The following is a 22,980-nucleotide window of genomic DNA, read 5'->3' as shown; positions in this document are numbered from 1 at the left end:
CTTGTAAATCAGTTTCAATGACGACAATGCCTAAGCAGTACTGAGATAACCACTCCAAGCCTCTTTTAATCCGGGAGCTTCTGCTTCCCTTGAACTCCAGCATTCAGGGATGGTTCCAGGCAATCCAGCAGCGGAAGCTCCTTAATCATCGCGCAGCACTATCCTGACTCCAAGCCAGGTACTACATAGAGCATAAGGGCGAGCCATAAATTTTAAAAATTGAAATTTTATCCATAATTTTAATATTTTTTTAAAAAACTGCTATTTGTTCTCTTAAAAATTTTAAAATTAAAATTTTATTCATAAATTTTAGTTTTTTGTTTTAAATTACTATTTACTTATTATTTGTTTTGTATAAATTTTCTTCAAATTTTTTATATTATTTTGTTTTTAATTTCTTAATATTTTATTTTTTTATTTTAGTCTATATTTTTAACAAAATTTCATTTAATTTGCTTTTAATATTTATTTTGTACTCCTAAAAATAAATTTATAGTTTCGCACCTGCTTTGGGCAACTCTCATCTTTAAATTAGGGGTGAGCATTCGGTTCAAACTGAACCGAATTAAATTATGAATCCAAATTACATATTTTAAAAATCGAATCGAATCAAAATAGATGAAAAATCAAATCGAACCGAACTGCTCTATTTCTGTTCGGTTTGATTCAAACCGATCGGTTTTAATTTTTTATTGATTTTTTAATTTAAACTTAATTTTTAAGTTATTTAGTCTAATTTTGACTTTAGTTTGAACCTAATAATCATTCATCAATAAAATTAAACTATATATATATATATATATATAATTATATAATTACATATAATTCATAAATTTCCATAAAAATAAATCAATTCAAAAATCAGCTTGATTTGATTTGGTTCTATTTAAATATATAAAATTACTGTTTGATTCGGTATAACTGATTTTTTCTCTTCAAAATCGAACCGAACTGAAATAATTGAAATTTTTATAATATAAAATCGAACCGAATAGAATTATTTTAAAAACCGAACTAAGTTACTAGATTAAAGCGGTTCGGTTCAATTTATTCGGTTTGAACCGAATAATGCGCACCCCTACTCTAAATAACATAGCATCCAAGATAAAACATATCCTTGAATCCAAAGGTGAAACTAAGTATAAGAGTACGACTCATAACAAATAAAGGAGAATTTATTAAGAGTACGATCCGCAACAGATAGAGAATAATTTATTCAATTATATAATTTTGACTACTAGAATATGGTGCCTTTAGAGGTTTTTTATTTGATTGTATTAAAGTACCTAATGAATTGAGATTTTCCTATTGAGCTAGATCATTTTAGGACAAGCGGATTATTTATGATGAAGATGATGTCATAGCCTCCAAATTTTTAAAATTATGATTTTATTTGTAAATTTTTCTATACTTTTTTAAAAATTATTATTCACCCTTCAAAATTTTTAATTATAAATATTTTAATTTACTTTTTTTTAATTTATTATTTATCTATTTAATATATGTCAATTTTATTCACATATTTAATTTTTTCCCTTAATATTTTATATTTTTATTTTTATCACCACCGCATCATCACGTGGCGGAGGCCAAGCAACTCCGGTGGGGCAGAGTAATTGCCTCCGCTCAAATTTCACAGTTATCAAATTGAACATTTGACCCACACTCAAATTTATTTAAGAAAAACAAAAACGTTCATCTGCGTAGCATCAAATTGGATTGCCAAGCAATTAAATCAAGGATTATCGGACCTAGGCCTAGGGGAGAGCAATTTTCAGTTAAAACCGAAAAATCGAATCAAACTGAGTCAATTCAGTTCAATCGATTCGATTTTAAAATTCAATCAGTTCGATTCGATTTATAATTTTGATAATTTCGGTTAATCGGTTCGGTTCAGTTATTTTCATAAAAAATAAAAAAAAATCGAACCGAACAAAAATTATTAATATATATATATATCAAGGAAATCAAAGAAAATCGAACCGAATCCTAAGATTTAGGTTCGATCAGTTTAAAATCGAACCGAACCCAATTGAAAATCAAATGCTCATTTTATAAATTTCGATTTGATCAGTTTAAAATCGAATCGAACCGATATTTATTGGTTTTATTGGTTCGGTTCGATTTGATTTTCTCTTATTAATCGGTTTGATTCGGTTTTAAAATTTTTAATTTTCTATTTTCGGTTTCATCGGTTCAGTTCGATTCGAAACCGAACTGACCGTTTACACACCCCTACCTAGGCCTAGTACGGCTACTTTCATCAAGCCTATTAATCACGTACAGAGCATTACTAGTAACCTTAGCCATATTTGTGATCTTTCGCTTCACACCACTCTTCACCTTGCTCTCAACTCCTTCAAACCCATCAAGACACGTGTCCTCGTTCGTCAAAGCCGCACTCACTCTTGTATCCGCATTGTTCATCTGCCACTGGAATGTTTCGACTCTCAAATGTTTCAACTCACCCAAGGTGCTGCTCAACTCCTACACTGAGTCAGATATCGGCCGCAAGCAGTCACTTAGTGCGACTCGTTCTCTCTTAGTTTTAAGCCTAGAAAGAGTGCTTAGGTACTTGGACACCTTACGGGCACGAACCAAGCCGACCCTCACGGTGGCTTGGGCTAGGTCGCGCGGAGTGTTGGCTTAGCCAGAGTATGAGGAGAGAGTGCGGATGCAGAAGTCAAGGTAACTGGCGTGGAGGCACGACGAGCGGACTAGATCTTGCTGTGCATTCTGGCAGAAGTTTGGAGCAGCGGAGTTGGGAGTGAAAGAGAGACAAAGGAAGAGGAGGAGAGAGAAAAAGGGAGGCATTGTATTCAGTTTCAGTAGCTGTTGCTGCGCAATGCTTATCATGGATGACATTGGATTAGAACTTTGTTGTTTGATTTGAATTTGAATTTTATAAAAATATAAAAATTATATAATTTATTATGTAATTATTAATAGCAATATAGTTTATTAAATAAACTAAATACACAAAAACATAATAAATAAACAATAGATAATAAGAGGTTATATTTTGCTTTTGTTATTAGCAATTATCATTTAGTACTTTTAATTAAAAAAAACATTTATTATATGGGTCGATGGAGAAATAGAAGATAGAGACATATGAAATTTTGAAATAGAAAGAGATCATTATCTTAACATAGTTATTTGATGAATTAGTTTGTGCAAAAATAATGCATAAACCCTCATTAATTAACTAAAATGGGTACTAAAGGTGATTTCTTTTTCATTTTTATGTTATTTTTAAAGATATATTTTTAATTAATTCATAAAAGAAATATCTTTATTGTTAGAGTTTAAGACTTTTAGATAATATATATAATTAATTGAAAATGCTTCCTTTGTTTCCTTTATTATCGTTATTATTTGCATGCAATAGTGATGTGAATTTATATTAATATATTTTAAAAAAAAATCTACAAATTAGATATATTGTATAGAGGTTGAGTTTCAACTCTAATTGAAATATTATATTATATACTCAACTCAACTCAACTAAACCTTTATCCCAAAAATTTGGAGTCGGCTATATGAATTCGCTTTCTCCATTTTGGGTTAAATCCTCAGAAATGTGTAATCCTTCTAGGTCATGTTGTACTACTATCCTCCAAGTCAATTTAGCTCTACCCCTTTTTTTCTTTCTATCCTCTAACCTAATGTGCTCTACTTGTCTAACTGGAGCCTCCATATGTCTACGCTTCACATGACTAAACCACTTCAATCTCCCTTCTCTCAATTTATCCTCAATTGGCACCACTCCTACTTTTTCTCTAATACTCTCATTACAGACTTTATCTAGTCTAGTATGGCCACTCATCCACCTTAACATTCTTATATCTGCAACTCTTATCTTAGACGCATATGACTCATTCAGTGCCCAACACTCACTACCATATAATATAGTCGGTCATATGGTTGTAAGGTAAAATTTTCCTTTCAACTTATTAGGAATCTTGCGATCACATAAAACTCCCATGGCACGTCTCCACTTCAACCATCCGGCTTTAATCCTATGACTAACATCTTCCTCACATCCCCCATCTACTTGAAGAACTGAGCCGAGATATTTAGGGCCTGTTTGGTTTAACTGTTGAATACAACTGATAGCTGTTGACTGATAGTCATTAGTGATAGGCGATAGTGATAATGATGATGATATGTTAAGTGTTTGGTAAAATTATATTTAGCTGTTGCTGTTGATATGTGAAATGACTAATAAGGGTATATATCATATAATTTATTTTATTATTTAAATAAATATAAAATTATAAATTTATTACATTATATTAAATATATAATTATTAAATTAATATATTATATTATTTAAATAAATATATAATTATTAATCTTTTATATTATATCATTTATTTTATTATTGAAATAAGAAAATAATTATTTTTTAAAATAATTAAATAATTTTAAAAATATAAATAAAATAATAAAATAATTATTATTGTTAATAGAAAAATTTATAATTAATTTTAAGTTTTTAGATATAAATAAATATTTTATATTTTATGTTATTAATAAAAAAATATTTTATCAAAATTAAAATTAGTTAATTAAAATGTTAAAATTTAAAATGAAAAAATAAAAATATTAATAATATTAATTTTCTAGTTAAATAAAAAAGGATAATATAGTCAAAATAAAAAATAAAACCAAATCACTATCGGTGATGAAAGCAACTCTAAAAATAGAGTGATACAAACCGTGATGGGTATCATATCAGTTGCCCATCAGCTATCAGCTCTATTTTTTTGAGCTTGCCAAACACTATAGTTCACCTGTTTGGGTGTCTATCAGCTATCAGCTGCACCCAACAGGTAAACCAAACACCCCCTTAAAGTGATTACTTTGAGACAGCACCACTCCATCCAAACTAACTCATTCTCTATCACCAGTTTGGCCTTTACTGAATTTGTAATACATGTATTATGCCTTCGTTCTACTTAACTTAAAGCCCTTTGACTTTAGAGTACTTCTCCAAAGCTCTAGCTTTCTATTGACTCCTTTTCGTGTCTCATCTATCAGAACAATATCATCCGCAAACATCATGCACTAAGGAATACTCTCTTGTATATGTTTCGTCAATTCATCTAAAACTAATGTAAAAAGATAAGAGCTTATAGCTGATCCTTGGTGTAATCCAATTGAGATAGAAAAATCTCTTATGTCCTCTCCCACTGTGCGCACAATAGTACTTGCTCCTTCATACATATCTTTCAACACTTGTATGTACCTAATAGATACCCTCTTTTGTTCTAACCCTCTCCATAAGAGATCTCTTGAAACACTATCATAAGCCTTTTCCAAATCAATAAAAATCATGCTTAGATATTTCTTCACATCTCTATATTTCTCCATCAAGCTTCTAATGAGAAAGATCGCTTCCATAGTTGAACGACCGAGCATGAAGCCAAATTGATTGAAAGAGATAGAAGTATCATGATATAGTCGATGCTCCACAACTTCATAGTATGACTTATGAGTTTAATTCCCCTATAGTTTGAGCAACTCAGTATTTCTCTCTTATTTTTAAAAATAGGTACTAAAATACTCCTTCTCCATTCATCAGATATTTTCTTTGAGTTTAGAATCTTATTAAATAATTTAGTCAACCATGACACTCCTATATCCCCCAAACACTTCCACACTTCAATTAGTATTCCATCGGGTCCACAGGCTTTACCCACTTTCATTCTCTTAAGTGCTTCATTTACTTCTAAAGATCTAATCCTTCAAATATATTTTACATTCTTTTCTATTGTTCCATAGTCTATATTTATGCTATTACCATTATGATTATTATTAAAGAGATCATTAAAATAATTTCTCCATCTTTCTTTAATGTCCTCATCTTTCCTTCTTTATCCTTAATGCACATAACTTAATTGAGATCTTGACATTTTTTTTCTCTCCTCCTTGCTACTCTATAAATATCTTTCTCCCCTTCTTTAGTTCCAAGTTTCTCATATAAGAAATATTATATTATATATAATTATAAAAAAAAAAACTATAGGTTAATTACCTCCATTAAAAATAAAAAGAATTATAAATTAGGATTAAAATATATAAATTGTTTTAATCGATTCTAGATCTTAGAAAAACTCTCCCTCTCTTTTAAGTTTTTAGGGACGATTTCCTCTCTTTTTGGTGCCAAATTCTGTTTGAAGGAGTCTCTTGTTTGTTCTTCATGTTTTTCCCCTTCCCCTTTCAGACAGGCCTTGGGGAGCTCTCTTCCTTAGCCAGCCATAGGTTTCACCTTTCTCACCATCGGTTGGGGTACAAATAGTTATTGGATCTTCTTTTTGGTTGGTGGTGTTGTAGATCGAACAGCTAGCTAATTAAGCGTTTTTTTTTGCTAATTAGTGAAGGTGGAAGCTGCTTTCAGACATAGATCTATTGTGCATCGTGATTTGTCGGGCCAGAGGTGTGAGGGTGGTGCTCCTGCTTTTAAGGTGTTGGTCTGTGGATTGGGCACGAGTGGGATTTCGACGTGCATAGTATCGTAACTCATTGTCCTCGTTGAGGCGATCAGTGGCTTCCCTTTTAAACCACCATATGGTATGTTTATGAGTTCCATGGCCTCTGTTATGCTTTAGTGTGGGTTTCTTCTTTGTTTTTGCAATTATTTTGTGGCTTAAGGTTTGTCTTCTTGCCTGCATGCTGATGATTTGCTAAGAGATTGTCTTTTAGCCTTGTGATTTGCTTAGAGCCTGTTGAGCAGTTGCAGTAGCAGCAGAGATTGTCTTTTAGCCTTGTGATTTGCTTAGAGCCTGTTGAGTAGTTGTTGTAGCAGCAGAGATGGTAGCTTTAATCATGTTAGGAATGACAACGGATCAAATTTTTGCGGGCATCGGACATTTAATCTGATCAAACCATGGTAGAATGAGTTTTGATAATATATTATCTTAATATTCATAACGGGTTTATGTCAAGTTTGAATTTTACATGTTGGGTGTCTATTATCCGTATTTATTTATATAAATATTTAATTAAATATAATATATATTTTTTATAATAATATTTATAAATTTTTATATATTTTATTTTATATAAAATAAAATTGAAATATTTTATAGAATTATTATTTTTTAAAATATAAATTATAATAAAAATAATTTTTTATATAGATTATTAATTAAAATATATAAAATTAAATGGATTCGGATATTTATCGGGCAATGATAATTGAGTTTGGAACAGATTAAAGTAATTAAAAATAAATTTTAATCTAATTTAAAATCTATTTAAATTTGAAAAATATTAATCAAGTTCGAATTCGAGTGCAGTGATTTCTGTGTGTAGCCTATCTAATGCCATCCTCACATCAGATTTCTTATAGGTCACAACACCTGGGTTTCTTGGGTTTGCTTACTGAGGAGGCCTTGGGCCTTGGGGTTAATGGGCTTTGGTTGCAGAGAAAAGTTAAAATTCAAGTCATCATGAGCGTGTATGAATTATGCTTGTATTTGGACTGCTAGCCTCTTTTTTCATCAATGATATTTTTATCTTTTAATAAAAAATAATTATCTGATTAATAAAATTCAATATAAATAATAGAAAAATAAATTTTCATTTTTTTAAATATAATTCTTATTTTAGGGTTTTTTTTTAATTAACTTGGCTTTCTTTATCAGTAATCTTAACGGGTTTAGAATTTTATTGTATTAGAGTTAGGAATTTTATAAGTTTTTATATATTTTTTTTGTTTTTTAAAAGATTTCATAAATAAATATTCAAAATATAGAATGTCATATCAATTTTTATAAAAAAGAAAAAAAAGTAAACGGATGGAAAAAAAAAAAGAAGCAAAATGTTGTCCAATGTGGTAGAAGAAAACGTGAGGCTAATATATGGGAAAAATGGCGAAAGAAAAAAACAAGGGACAATAAATTTTTTGCACGCGTATTTATTGACCATGCTGCTGAGGATAAATTATTACTTATCACTGTGATTTTAAGTAAACTTAAATGTATTATAATTAAAAAATATAATAGTAAATTTTAAAAATATAAATGAGTGAAAATATTTAAAAATTAAATAAATTAATAATAAATATAAATTAAATTATTAAATTAAATTTATTTTAATTTTGTTATTTTACAAATTTTTAAGGTATTATTTAATTTAATTTTTTTTTATAGCTAATAATTAATAGACATTTAAATAAATGAATTAACGTGTTTAGTAATTTTTAAAATAGAGAGTTGACAGCTAACTGATTATAATGCTTATCTATTATAATTTATATCAATCTTATTTTTGAAGTTATTTCTCATTGGTTAAAAGTTAATTTAATTTTATTTTATATTTAAATAATATTATTTTTTTATATAATTTAAAAATTAATATTATTAATTTTATTTTTTAATTTGTTTTACAATATTAATAACTTAACCAGCGTATTACAATTTTGTTAAAATACTTTCTATTAATAACATAAAATTTATTATACTTATAAAAAAATATTAAAAAAAAACTTAAAATTAAAAGATTTTTTTTTATAAAAAAATAATTACTTTATTATTTCATAACTACATTTTTAAAATTATTTAATTATTTTTTAAGAGTTTAATTATTTTCTTATTTTAATAATAAAATAAATAATAAGATATAATAAATCAGTAATTATATTTTTTTATTTTAATAATATAATAAATCACATAATATATTAAATTAATAATGATACGTTTATTTTAATAATAAAATAAATAATATAATATAATAAATTTATAATTTTATATTTATTTTAAAAGTAAAATAAATTATATGATATATACATTTATTAATTATTTTATTTATTAATAGTAATAATTAAACATTATTTTATCAAATACTTAATATAAATTAATTATTATCAGTTACAGGCTATCAACTATCAATTAACAGTAACAATTATCAGTTAACAGTTATCAACAACTGTATCCAATAGCTAAATTAAATAAGTCCTAAATAAATTTAATTTGTTTATATTTTACTTTTTTAATTTAAAATAATATTAACTTACATAATGGGGTTGTATAGCTAAATTAATATTAAAAAAAGCTATTTATAAAATTATAAAATGAAAATTTTTAAAAATTTAAAATAATATTAACTTATATAATGGGGTTGTATAGCTAAATTAATATAAAAAAAACTATTTATAAAATTATAAAATGAAAATTTTTAAAATGTATTATGTAATTTAGTGCATTATCATTATAAAATTTTCACTTTCTTTACATTGATATTTTAAAAATTTATATTATCATATTATTTAATATAAAAAATTTTAAAATCCATTAATATATTATTTAATATATTTAATAAGTATTTTTATTTTTTAAATTATATATTATATTATATATGTTATAAATATATTATGGATTAAAATATAAATATAAATTTAATAATACATTTTTAATTATTTCATACTAATTATATGATTAATATTCTCAATCTTTCTTCTATTTCCTTTATGTATCTTTCTCTATTTTTATTATTTTAAAAATTTAAAATATAACAACTTAAAAGTAATATTGAAAAGAGTATAACTTCTCGTATAAATATATGTAAAAATGTAATTAGGTTTCTTGTAAACTTATCAAAATCAACAATCTATCTTGACTAATAAATTAAAATTTCATACTATCACACATAAAATGTACTTTTTATGTAAGAATGATATTAAACATTCTAAATATTATTCGATGCATCAATATTAAATATTAAAAAAATAAGAAAATTAATATATTTTAACCTATATAAATATCATTGAATTTGTAAAGATATTACTTGATATTGATAATAATAACAAAATCTTAATGATTACATTTCCGTGTAATTGCTCTCATAAGAATATGTTTGTGACATATCAAAATTTAAAGACTTACAAATAAATTTTATCCACTGAAAAAAAAAACACACACACAAATGTAGTAAAGAAAAAAAATCACATTATGTTAAAGTTAATTAGGCTTGGATACTATTACACAAAAAATATAGTGTTTAAATGAAAAAATAATTATCCGTACTAATTGCTCTTAAAAAAATAACTACAAATTTATAGTAAATAAAAAATATGTCACTAAATGGGATTAAAATTTAATATCTATTGATATAAATGAAAATTTTTGTTTAATTAAATAATTTTTAATAATAATTTTATAATTATGTTAATTAAATAACTAATTCTTAATAGTAATTTTATAATTTAACATTATAAGTTTATAAATATTTAAAATAATTAAAAAAATAAATTAATGAAAATGAAATTCGATATTTAAAGTTGTATATTAATTTAATTAGAATAATTAAATAATTGTTAATAAATTAATAATACTTATAGAATTAAGATATGTAACCATAATATAAATTTTGGTATAAATATAATTATTATTAGAATAATGTTTAAATTTTAATTTATATTAATTATAATAGTATTAGTGACAAATTATTTATAACTTTAGCAATGATAAATTATCACTAAAATTTATTAATAATGAATAAATTATTATTAAAAATTATTAACGATAAATTTATATAAAATAACTTTCTATACTAAAAGTACTAGAGAATCATACATCGTTACTAAAATTATTAGTGATAAAATCCCTCTCACTTTTTGCTATACCTCTAAGCTCCATCAAATCCAACAACATGTAGCTCTTCCAGACCTTGAATGACCATCAACATCTCGCAGAGACTCGTCGTTTCAACTTTTTTACAAGTCTTTTCGAACTTTGCTCTGTTTAGGGTTTAACAATACTTGTTAGCAAGCATGCTTGTTGGATAAAGTTGGGGTGCTTCATGATGGGAAGCAATCTCATCTTTGGAGAACTGCAAGATCAGTAGTGGGGAGTTGACAACGACTCAGTTTTCGTGGGAGCCACTTTCAGTGTTAGTAAAAGAAAAAAATTAAGTTATTTAAAAAATAAAAATCATTTTCCATTTTCACAAACTCATTGAATTATAAAAAATATACAAGGGTATAATATATACACATAATTATTGATTTATCAGTTATTATCCACCATATATCATCTGTCATAATATTCATAAGTGATTAAGGATCGTAATAGATTAAATTTTTATGAGTACTTGATCTAATTAAATCATAAATTTGAGTAGTATATAATTAAATTTGAGAAAGATTTTAATTTGAAATTTAATATCTGTGATATATTTGGGTTAGGTTTGAATTTTATATATTGGGTGTTTGTTATCTGAATTTATTTATATAAATATTTAATTAAATATAAGATATATATTTTTTACTAATATTTATAAATTTTTTATATGTTTTATTTTATGTAAAATAAAATTGAAATATTTTATAAAATTATTAAATTTGTGAAATATAAATTATTAATAAAAATAAATTTATGTAAATTTTTAATTAAAATATATAAAATTAAACGAATTCGAATATGTTTTTAATTTGGTACGAATTTGAGTAGTTGAGAATGAATTTTAATTAAAATTAGAACGGATTCATATTTTCATAATATTAATCAGGTTTGATATCGGGTAAGATGATTTTTATAAATATCCTATCCATTATCATCCCTATCGATAATTTGTAATTATGCAATCTGGGCCATAATTTATCAATTTTATATTTTTTTTTCATATTTAATAATAAATGATAAAAATAAAAATTTTATAATTTAAATATTTTTAATATTATAATTGATAATAAAATGAATTTTTTATGTGTACAAACACTAATATTTTATATTTCTTTAAAATTACAGCTAATAATAAAAAAATTATTTTCCCTAATAATTTAAAAATAATAGTTTTAATAAATATTTTTTTTACACAAAATAAGCAATGAAGAGCATGGTTTTTTTATTGAAAATATTTCCCATCATTCCCAACCCATCTATCTGCCCTTTATTATCATTTGGAAAATAATTTTAAGAAAAATATTTTAATAGATAAATTAATTTTCACAAAACAATAAGGAATATGGTTTTTATTGAAAATATTTCTCTCCATTCCCAACTCTATCTATCTGCCCTTTATTATCATTTTATAAATTATAATTAATAAGTTATTTTGGTATTTGATTTTGTGGATTGGTCTCAACGGAGGCAAGGGAAAGAAAACTCTTTTTGGTTGCGTAGCTTTGTTATGCGAGCAGGATGGTAATATATCGGATTTTTACGGTAAAAATACCTATAATGAGTTTAGATCGATTTTTAATTTTATATATTGAGTATTTATTATCTAAATTTATTTATATAAATATTTAATTAAATATAAAATATATTTTTTTCATAATAATATTCATAATTTTTTATATATTTTATTTAAATAATATAGAGTTTTAATATTTTACAAAATTATTAAATTTTTAAAATATAAATTATTAATAACAAATAATTTTTATGTAAAATATTAATTAAAATATATAAATTAAATAGATTTTAGTATTTTTTGGATAATAATAATTATGTTTTGGACAGATTTGAATAGTTCAGAATAAACTTTAATCGAGTTTAAGACGAGTTTAGGTTGTGAAAATATTAATCGAGTTTGGGTTCGAGTTGGGTGATTTTTATAGATATCTTACCTATTACTATCCCTGTATATGACTTATTTTCCTATCTCCCAAAGTAATAACATTTAGGGAAATTTATCATTTAGTTCATGGTCTCATCCTCCCCCTCTCCCCCCAAAAACAAAACACACACACATATAAATCTATAATATTATATTTTAATTTCTAAATTTTGAAAAATTAATTATTTAATATCTAAATTTTGCATTATATTACATTTTAGTGTCTAAATTTTAGAAAATAAATTATACAGTCCCTTTAATTTTAATATATAGAATAATTTAGTCTTATAATTTTAATGTTTATAACAATTTATTCTATAGAAATAATAACTAAATTATTCTATATATTAAAATTACATAGATTAAATTATGATATAATACAAAATCTAAGGACTAAATAATAAATTTTTAAAAATTTAAAATTAAAGTGTAATATAATTCAAAATCTAAATACTAAATAATTAATTTTTCAAAATACAGTCACTAAAATATAATATAATACAAAATATAGAAATTACCATAACATTTATTACCGATTAGTTAAAATGTCAAATATTTGGGAAATATTTTATAGAATTAATAAATTCATAAAAATATAATTGAGTGGATCCACATTGATTGTGAGAATGTATGTTTATTAACATATAAAGTATATAGCTTAGCATATTTTAATAAAATTATCATAAGAATATATATTATTTATATTTTATGTATTTTTTTATTAAAAACAATACTTGATTAAATTTGAAAATAATTGAATTAGGTATTGTTGCAAAGGGAAAACAATATTAACTTGTTGATATTATCGTATCACTTTAATCTCAAAACTAATGTGAAATTATTAAAATTAGAGGATGACTAACCTTAATAATAAAAATTAAAAAAAAAAAATCAATCTAAGGGAAATGTCTGTCCTTATCGAATATATCTTATTGCAATTGTAAAAGTGTATGATCTATGAATATAATATAATTAATATTTTAATGTATCATTTTAACGTAGAGTTATGTTCATGAATATGTTATCTTTTATTATTAATCTAAACATACCACTACAATAAATTAGTAAAATAAAATAAAAAATTAGAAACATATTATGTACATTTTTATGTTGCAACAGAGTTGCAACAAAATTAAAGTTAAATTTATATATTAAATATAGCATCAGATTAAAAATGAAACTTAGAAACTGATAAAAATTTGTTGCTAACGTTTTTTTCTAATAAATTGAAGCTAAATTTAGTAACGGATTTGAAAATTGTCTTTAAAATATAAAGATGGAAAAAAACACTCTAAAATTTGGCAATAGATTTTGAGATTCGTTTTTAAAATGTGAAGATAGGGGGAAAAAAAAGACTCTAAAGTGTAGAAATGAACTTGGAATCTATTTTTAAATTGTAGAGGTTGAAAATTACAAAGAGAAATAACCTTTTTTTTTTTTTTTTAAAGGAGTCTATAATCCATTTCAAAATTGTAGATAGAAGGTAATTTCTTGCTTTTTTTTTTAAGTGAGAATTGACATAAAAATTCATTTATACTTTGTTTTGTAACAACTCAAAATAAAAAAAAAAAAAAAAAAGAAGGAGAATTGGGAGGTGACAGTGGCGTGTAGCAGTGGGCTACACCCACTGTCAACTGCTGCTGCTGCAGCAGTTTAAAAAAATAAAATTGATTTTTTTCTCTCTCTCCCTCTCTTTCCTCCACCACCACTCTCCCTCTCATCTCTCTCCCTCTCTCCCTTTTCTTGCTCCGGCGACTCCACCCACCGGCTGGTGACACCCTAGGTGGCACCAGCAACCATCGGCAACCTCCAGCCGACGTCCGGCGAACCCCCCAGCTGTGGCGGCAGTAGCGGCAAGGTAGGAGAGAGAAAAATGGGTCCCAAAACTTTGAACGCTCGTATCCGGCGATCTCGATGTCCGATTGGAGTGATTCTAGTAGCTATGGATTCTTAATAGTGAGCTCTTTCAGATGAGACCAGCATCGCCAGATTGGTGGCCGTTTTCGATTTCGATGAGGAGAAAAAAATCGATTTTTTTTTTACTTTTCTACTAGATTTCTGACAATCCGACGGTTGGATCGACGATCCAAGACCACCTATGGACTCAGGAGGAGGAGAGGAACATTTTGGTGTAATCGGTAATGTAGATCTTGTGATGGTTCATGGTGGCTCCGACAAGCTTTGGGGATGATTAAACTTCTAGAGGCTTTTTCATAAATTTTTGAAAATTTTGAGATACAGATAAGCTTCGGGTAAGATTATTTTCATTATTTATCAATCTGTGAAGCATAAATGCAGTGTTTTTTAAACAGAAAAAAATTGAAGAAAAATTTCAAGAAAAATATATGATAAAAGTAAAATTATTTGGAGATATTCTATGGTGTTTATTGAATTTTTGAGTGATTGTAGAATATTTTTGAAAAATATAGATGGATTTTAGTTAGATTTTTAGCATATTAACATATAAGATTATCTGAGATTATGATATTTAAATTTTATATGATTGGTTGAAGCTTGAGAATAGAGGTTTAAATATGTGAATATTGAATTGGGTTGAATTAAGAATATGTTAGCTATTGGAAACTTATGGAATTGAGTAATATTCTTAAATAAAATATTCGTGGGTGATTAAAAAATTATAATTCCTTTTGCGATAGCTTTATAACTTTATTAAGGACCGCGGGACAAAATTTTAGAACTTTTAGAGTTTGTTTGAGTGAATTTTTACAAAATATCAATTATAGGGACTAAAACGTAATTTTTTAAGTTTATGACTATTGTCTGATTGGAGCAGTGTGTTGGCGTGCGTGTGGTATGGTATTGGATATGGACAGGACGGGTAGACACGGCTTGAGAGATACTCGCTGGGACCCGGTCCTTTATGGATAAGTCAGGGTAGATATAGCTTGAGAGACACTCGCTGGAACCCCGCATTTGATTTATTAAGCTAAAGTCCGGCTTGAGAGACACTTGCTGGCAAAGGTTAGATTAAGAGAGCTGTATAGGGGATCAGCTCCCATATATGTACTGTTTGAACAGTAATGGGTGTCTGAGTGCTCCAAATTACCTTTTTACTATTATGATGTGATTTGTATGAAATTTATGATGATGTTGCATTCCATTCCTTATGATGCATTAACTTTACATAGCTATAGAAATTATTTTTAAAATTAGTATTTTACTCTCTGAGTCGAACGCTCACTCCTGTTCACCTATTTTTCTAGGCTACAGGAGGAGTTCTTTTGTAGAGTAACTTGCTTTCTTCCTTGCAGGTTTAATGTCGGTTATTTAATTGTTTTATTATTTTTCTAAAATTGAAATCTAGAACTCCGCATGTATTAATAATAGTATGAACCTTGTTAGAAATCGTGTTAATTTAAATTCTTGAGATTAATAAATAAAGATTTATATAATACTTAAATAATTTATAAATAATGTAACTGGGTTGAGTTGGGCTCTCCTAATTTGAGTTTCTGATAATTATTGGGTTAAGTTGGCCCGAAATAAAATTATAATATTTTAATTTAAATTATTTTTATATGGATGTTGGGCCTAAATTATGAGCCTGATCATGGGTTTAGGAATAGTAAGCCTCACTACGGGCCTTGGGGGCTTTATGTCAGCCCAGGTCGTAGTGCTAGTCCGGCCCATGGGATCGGTCATGACAAATGTGGTATCAGAGCCTAGGCTTTAGATTCTTGGGAAATAATGTAATTAGGAGTGTAAAAAGGAGTCTTGTTGGGAGGTTACATGCGGAGTATAAGATTTTATTTCGTCTTTTTTTGTAATTCTTTATTTCTATATTATGCGTTGTATCTCGGGAAATATAAGAGTGCCTCAGTTAGTGTCTTAATTTTCGTGGAGTAAATTGAAATGTAAAATAGAGTTAGCAGACATGTTGAGGTCTGCCATGGAAATACGTTCTCTAAGAAACACTATATTTTTATCAGTATGGGTCCAAGTGTTATGCCTATCTGGTGCTAGGCACGAGTACATAAAGGTGAGTTTTGATGGTATAATGGCACTAGATAAGGGTGAGGATATCACTGCTAGCAGTCGTCAGTGGATGACCCAGTCAGAGTAAGTTTATGATAATAGTAGATTCAAGAGAGATAAGAGATTAGGAGACCTAGTCTGTCAGGACGTATCGTAGTAACTATACAATATTCTTGATGTCTGCTCTGTAAGCTGCAGATTACAATACCGATATGAGATTATTGTATAGAGCTGTGTGCTTCTTTGTAGTGCTCATGATGAGGATGTCTGCAGACAGTCTCTATTTTGGTACAATTATGCCAGAACAGGGTTCTATTACTGCAAAAGAGTTTGGAAATCCTAGGTAGAGATTTAAAACCCTAGCGCTAGAATATCGAAGGGTCACAGTTGTAAGGTAGCTAGAGTCAGTGACTCAGTTACCCTAGCACAAGCTACAGTTACATTAGGAATTGCTGAAAGACTAGAGGTCTCAGTATAGTCATAAATTAAAGGTAACACCTTTAGGGTGAGGCCATTTGGTCTTTGATATGAGGTCTTAGATGGTTTTTGCAATGCAATGGGCCTTTTGACTAAAGTTTGGTGAAAAATAGTATCTTCTTTGTGTAGCAGCAGGGCGTAGGGTATGATTTTTCTCCCCTAAAGGAGACAGGATGCTATGAATGATGTTCATAGCCTGTGAAAAGGCGCTTTAAGGGGTTTCCAGTAGGATAAGAGAGCAGATAGCCTGACATAGTTGTGGCAAGGTCATAGATGTAGTACCTTTTTCGTAGTCAGTTATGACATAAAGTGGTCTTATTGTCACACTTTACCCCTCCGTAAGGCATAACATGATCCCGTAGAATACTTAATGAACTACCGAACTTCACCTACCGATAACTCATTAAGTACCCTACAAGGGATTTTAAAACAATTTTCTTACATTTTGGAAGTGGTGAGCATTTTAGTGAATTAAAAACCATGTATTCAAAGCTTTAATACTAGTAAAAATTTTTGTCCATTTTACTTTTGCCGCAATTTTTATAAAAATTTTGATAGAGTTCCCTCTGTATTTTGAGAAACCAGTTCTTCAAATTCCTGTAAAAAGCACTCCCAAAAATGTTTCACAACTCCCAACCTCCAATAATTCACAATTCAACTCAAATCAATTCATTCCAAAACAGTTCCACAATCCAAATCAAATTTGTCAACTCAGAATATTTAATAATTCCATTCACAAAACATAAACAGGAAATTCATATGTACAAATATTAAATTTACAGAAGAAAATCCAAAATAATATTATTACAATTTATTTACAACTGCTCAACTACATTGATACATACAACATTTTTATATTTACATCAAGATTATCTACAAGGGTATTAAATAATACCCGTACAAAAGATCAATGAAATCCTCGATTTAATCGCAGCTCACTCTGCTGCTTTTTCCTTGCTCTTATCTGCGACAGCAAAATAAGCCATCGCTGAGTATAAAAATACTCAGTGGTGTACAATAAAAATTTAAAATGCAATAAATAAATCATTCATTGCCAAACACAATTCAAATGTTTCTCAATCACATTTCAATAATGATCAAAGTTCATAATAACACCATTTTGTCAAATAATCCATTAAACACAGTTAGTCAAACAATTTCATAAACACAGTGTTGTCAAAGTCATACACAACTTAAGCCATGACACAAAATTTTCGATCAATGCCGCGTTGTACACCACGACAAAGCAATCTCAACCCCATTAATCGAAACCAATGAGGGAGGTGGCTAGCTAGCTAATGAGTACTCATCCGATCTACAACCTCAACTGGCAAGCCAGAGAGGGAGGAAAATAAACGATCTCAACCCCATAAATGGAGGAGGAAATGTGATACTGTCATGCTAAGTGTGAACATAAAATCCATTTCAAACATTTCATTCAAATATTGCATACAAAAATCAAATCAATTTCCAAAGTTACAATTTGATCACAAGGTGGCAACACAAAAGTTCATAAATTCATACTGCATGCTAAATCAATTTTTCAAGGGTAAAATGCTTAAATAGGATTTATTGTACACAAACTTGACTGGAGTCGCCTCTAGGCCTTGACTCAGTCTCTCCGAGCTTCTAAGTCTTTTTCAGCTGAAACACACAATTTCATAGTGTTTCAGTACCATAACTTAACATAAGTCCAAAAATAAATTTAATTTCACTTTAACTAGCTCTATTGCGTTAAATTCGACGTTCTCGAAGTTTTTGTGTTTCGGGTTACTATTCACTACACTATTCAAGTCAAATTGTTGACTTTTTAAGGATTAATAGGTATGGAAACTCCAACTTCACCCACATACCACATTTTGGTCATTAAACTTGTTATTTTTGGTCATTTTCTCAAAGCTTAGGTCAATTTGGCAAAATTGCCAATTTTCGGTTTTGGTGCTCCGAAGTTGCACTATTCCATTGGTCGATCTACTGTTGGAATTTGACAAAACTTCCTTCATAGAAAATGTTCCTTATTGTCTTAAGTGTATTCTCATTTTTGGATCACCTCAATCGGAGTTTTGTAGCTCAAGTTATGGCCACAATAAGTTTACTATTCACGTGTACTGTTCATACTGGTATCTTGGGTTCTGACAGATTTTGATCCAACTTTGGTCAGTAATTTGATCAAGTTAAGTTCATAATTTGGTCTAACTTTCTTCATATGAAATGTTCTACTATGCCTTAGGTTTCCATCGGTTCAAGAATCGCCTAAATCCGAGTTTTCTAGAGAGAGTTATAGCCATCCAAATATTACTGCTCAAATGAAAATCTGCAGAGTTGTAGGTTTGATAACTCAACTTTGCTCAATAATTTGAATAGGTTAATGGCATAATTTGGGGTGATGTTCTTCATGAAAGTTTTAGATCTATATCTCCTCTAACCCCTGGCCAAATTTCAGGTCAATTTGACCTGTCTAACTAATTCAACAACTAATGATGCATTTAAATGGAAAAATAAAGAGTTTAATATGCTAACCTTTCTCAAAGCTTCAAAACCCTATCTTAACTCTTCTTTCTTCTTGTAATCTCCTTCTTAAGTTGCAATAACAAGTTCTAGGGAGGTTTTTAAGGGAGTTATTAAGGTTGAGTGGAGGAATAAAGCTTGAGTGCAAGCTTTAATGAAAGATGGGCAATGGTGAATTGAAGAAGAAAGTGGGGCGGCAAGGAAGATGGAAAATGAGGTTTTTAATTTTTTTTTTCTTTTTGTTTTCTTTTATGTTTATCCCCTTTTTGAAGACCAAAATTCCCAATTTAATAATTCACTTAATTAATTTGTTTATGACATCATTCATGATGTCATCAACTTTGACTTTTCCATCTTCTTTTTTTTTTTTCTATTTATTTTTTTCTATTAGTTCTTTAATTTAATTCTTGATTCTGAATTTTCTTTTCTTTGATTTTATTTGACAGTTAGGTCAGGAGTCAGCTCTCGGGGTCAATTGACCAAATTGCCCCTCGCCGGTTCATCCTGGTTTGCAAATAATCCAATATTTCTTCCGGCTCCCTGACCTAATTATTTGGTGACTTAATGATTCTTTTTCGTGATTTTCTCTTTTCCACTTGTGTTCATAAGGGTCCAGAAGGATACGGCGTCACTTTACGGTTCAAAATTTGAGTTTAAAACGACTTGTGATCATTCAGGAGGTCACTCATCGCTGTGACTCTCGGCTCGTTTAACCTCTTATGTTTTGTTTTTCTTATTTATAGTTAACTAATTAAACATTACTAATTATTTGTGTTTATGGCTTTTCAAATTGTCTTAAGTGTGGCCCTAATCCCATTAATTGTCCGGATCGACACCGGTCACCGGAACAGCGAAATATATCAGGCTATACCAATAGGGGTGTTACAATTCTCCCCCCCTTAAATAAATTTCGTCTCGAATTTTTTACCTGGTATCAATCTCTGAACAGTTGTGGGTGTTGTCTCCTCATGTCCTCCTCTCATTCCCAAGTAGCTTCTTGGCCCGAATGATGGTTCCACAGCACTTTTACCAACGGTATCTGCTTATTCCATAGCTGCTTCACCTCATAAGCCAGAATCTTTATGGGTTCTTCTTCATATGTGAGGTCTGGATTCACTTCTATTTCTTCTACTGGTAGTACATGAGATGGGTCTGATCGGTACCTCCTCAACATGGACACATGGAAGACATTATGTATCTTCTCCAACTCTGGAGGTGGTGCTAACCGATATGCCAAAGGACCCACTCTTTCCAGAACCTCATATGGCCTGATAAAATGAGGACTTAGTTTCCCCTTTCTGCCAAATCTCATAATCCTCTTCCAAGGAGAAACCTTGAGGAAAACCTTCTCACCCACTGCATACTCAATATCCCTTCTTTTCAAATCAACATAGGACTTTTGTGATGCGATGCGCTTTAAGTCGACCACGATCACCCTAATTTTCTCTTACATGCATTGAACAATTTCGGGTCCAATGATTTTTCTTTCACCCACGTCATCCCAACACAACGGGGTTCTACATTTTCTGCCATACAAAGCTTCATATGGAGGCATCCCAATGCTTGATTGGTAGCTGTTGTTGTAAGCAAACTCAATCAAAGGCAAGTGTGTATCCCAACTACCCTCAAACTCAATCACACAAGCCCATAGCATGTCCTCCAAGATCTGAATTACCCTCTCGGGTGGCCATGCATGCGTGGGTGGAATGCGATCGAAGTTCAATCTAGTTCCTAGGGCTCTCTGAAAACTACCCCAGAATCTAGAAGTGAACCTAGGATCTCTGTCTGATACAATAGATACTGGCACTCCATGCAGTCTCACAATCTCATGAATGTACAATCTGGCCAATCTGTCCAAACTATAGTCCATCCAGATTGGCAGAAAATGAGCAGACTTAGTCAGTCTGTCGACAATGACCCATACTGCATCATGACTCTTCGGTGTCCGCGGAAGTCCCATTACAAAATCCATCGTTATTCTTTCCCATTTCCATTCTGGCACTGGTAGTGGATGTAACAACCCAGTTGGTACTTGATGCTCTGCCTTTACTTGCTGACAAGTCAGGCATTTGGATACAAACTCTGCCACATCTCTTTTTAAACCCATCCACCAGTAATGCTCCTTTAGCCCTCTATACATTTTTGTACCACCAGGGTGCATGGCAAAAGGAGACTCATGTGCTTCCTTCAAAATGATCTGCCTCAAATCAACATCATTAGGAACACACATTCTGCCCTGGTGTAGCAGTAAACCATCATCTCTGATTGAGAACTCTGGTTTCTTGCCTTGCCGGACTTCTTCCAACAGCTTCTGATACCTTTCATCATTCTGAGTAGCCATTCTGATCTGATCAATCAACACTGGCTGTACATGCCATGCAACTGCTGCCTGCCCATCATCATTAATCTCTAAACTGGCATGTAATAACCTCAACTCATGTACCAAAGACAAAGGAGTAACTTGTAGACTTGCCATAGTCTTGTGACTTAGGGCGTCAGCCACAACATTAGCTTTCCCTGGCTGATAGTCTATCAGACAATCATAATCTTTTATCAACTCTAACCATCTCCTCTGTCTCAAATTCAACTCTTTCTGGGTGCCCAAATACTTCAAACTCTTATGATCTGTGTAGATGTAGCACTTCTCCCCATACAAATAATGTCTCCAGATCTTAAGAGCAAACACAATTGCTGCAAGCTCCAAGTCATGTGTCGGATAATTCCTCTCATGCGGTTTTAGCTGGCGTGATGCATAGGCAATGACATTTCGATCTTGCATCAACACACAACCTAACCCATTGTGAGAAGCATCATCAGAATCTGTATATTCTTTACCCGGTGTAGGTAAAGTCAGGACTGGAGCCTCAGTCAAACATCTTTTCAATTCATCAAAACTCTGCTGGCATTTGTCCGTCCACTGAAATTTCACATCCTTTCTAAGTATCTTGGTCAATGGAGATGCCAACATGGAGAATCCCTTCACAAATCTACGGTAGTATCCAGCTAAACCCAGAAAACTGCGAATTTCTGTGACATTTATGGGTGGCCTCCAATTAAGGATAGCTTCAATCTTGCTAGGATCTACCTTAATACCCTCTGCTGATACTATGTGCCCCAAAAAGGATATCTCCTTCAGCCAAAATTCACATTTCGACAATTTGGCGTATAGCTGTTTCTCCCTCAAAGTCTGTAGTACAATTAGCAGATGTCTATCATGCTCTTCTGCATTCCTCGAATAGACCAATATATCAATAAATACCACAACAAACTGATCGAGGTATGGTCTGAAGATAGTGTTCATCAGATCCATAAAAGCAGCCGGAGCATTAGTTAACCCGAATGGCATGACCAAGAACTCATAATGGCCATAGCGGGTTCTGAAGGCAGTTTTAGAAATACTCTGCTCTTGTACTTTCGGTGATAATAACG

The 22,980-nt window shown here is 29.6% G+C and overlaps 1 pseudogene; it reads right to left on the bottom strand.

Annotated features, from left to right (window-relative positions):
- Positions 1 to 2,235: 2,235 nt before the first annotated feature.
- On the bottom strand, positions 2,236 to 2,855 carry LOC110663808 (pectinesterase inhibitor 3-like; annotated as a pseudogene).
- Between the last annotated feature and the right edge of the window lie 20,125 nt (positions 2,856 to 22,980).

This window comes from Hevea brasiliensis, chromosome 11 (assembly GCF_030052815.1).
Source record: "Hevea brasiliensis isolate MT/VB/25A 57/8 chromosome 11, ASM3005281v1, whole genome shotgun sequence".
NCBI classification, from domain to species: Eukaryota; Viridiplantae; Streptophyta; class Magnoliopsida; order Malpighiales; family Euphorbiaceae; genus Hevea; species Hevea brasiliensis.
This window is presented reverse-complemented; position numbering and strand designations above follow the sequence as displayed.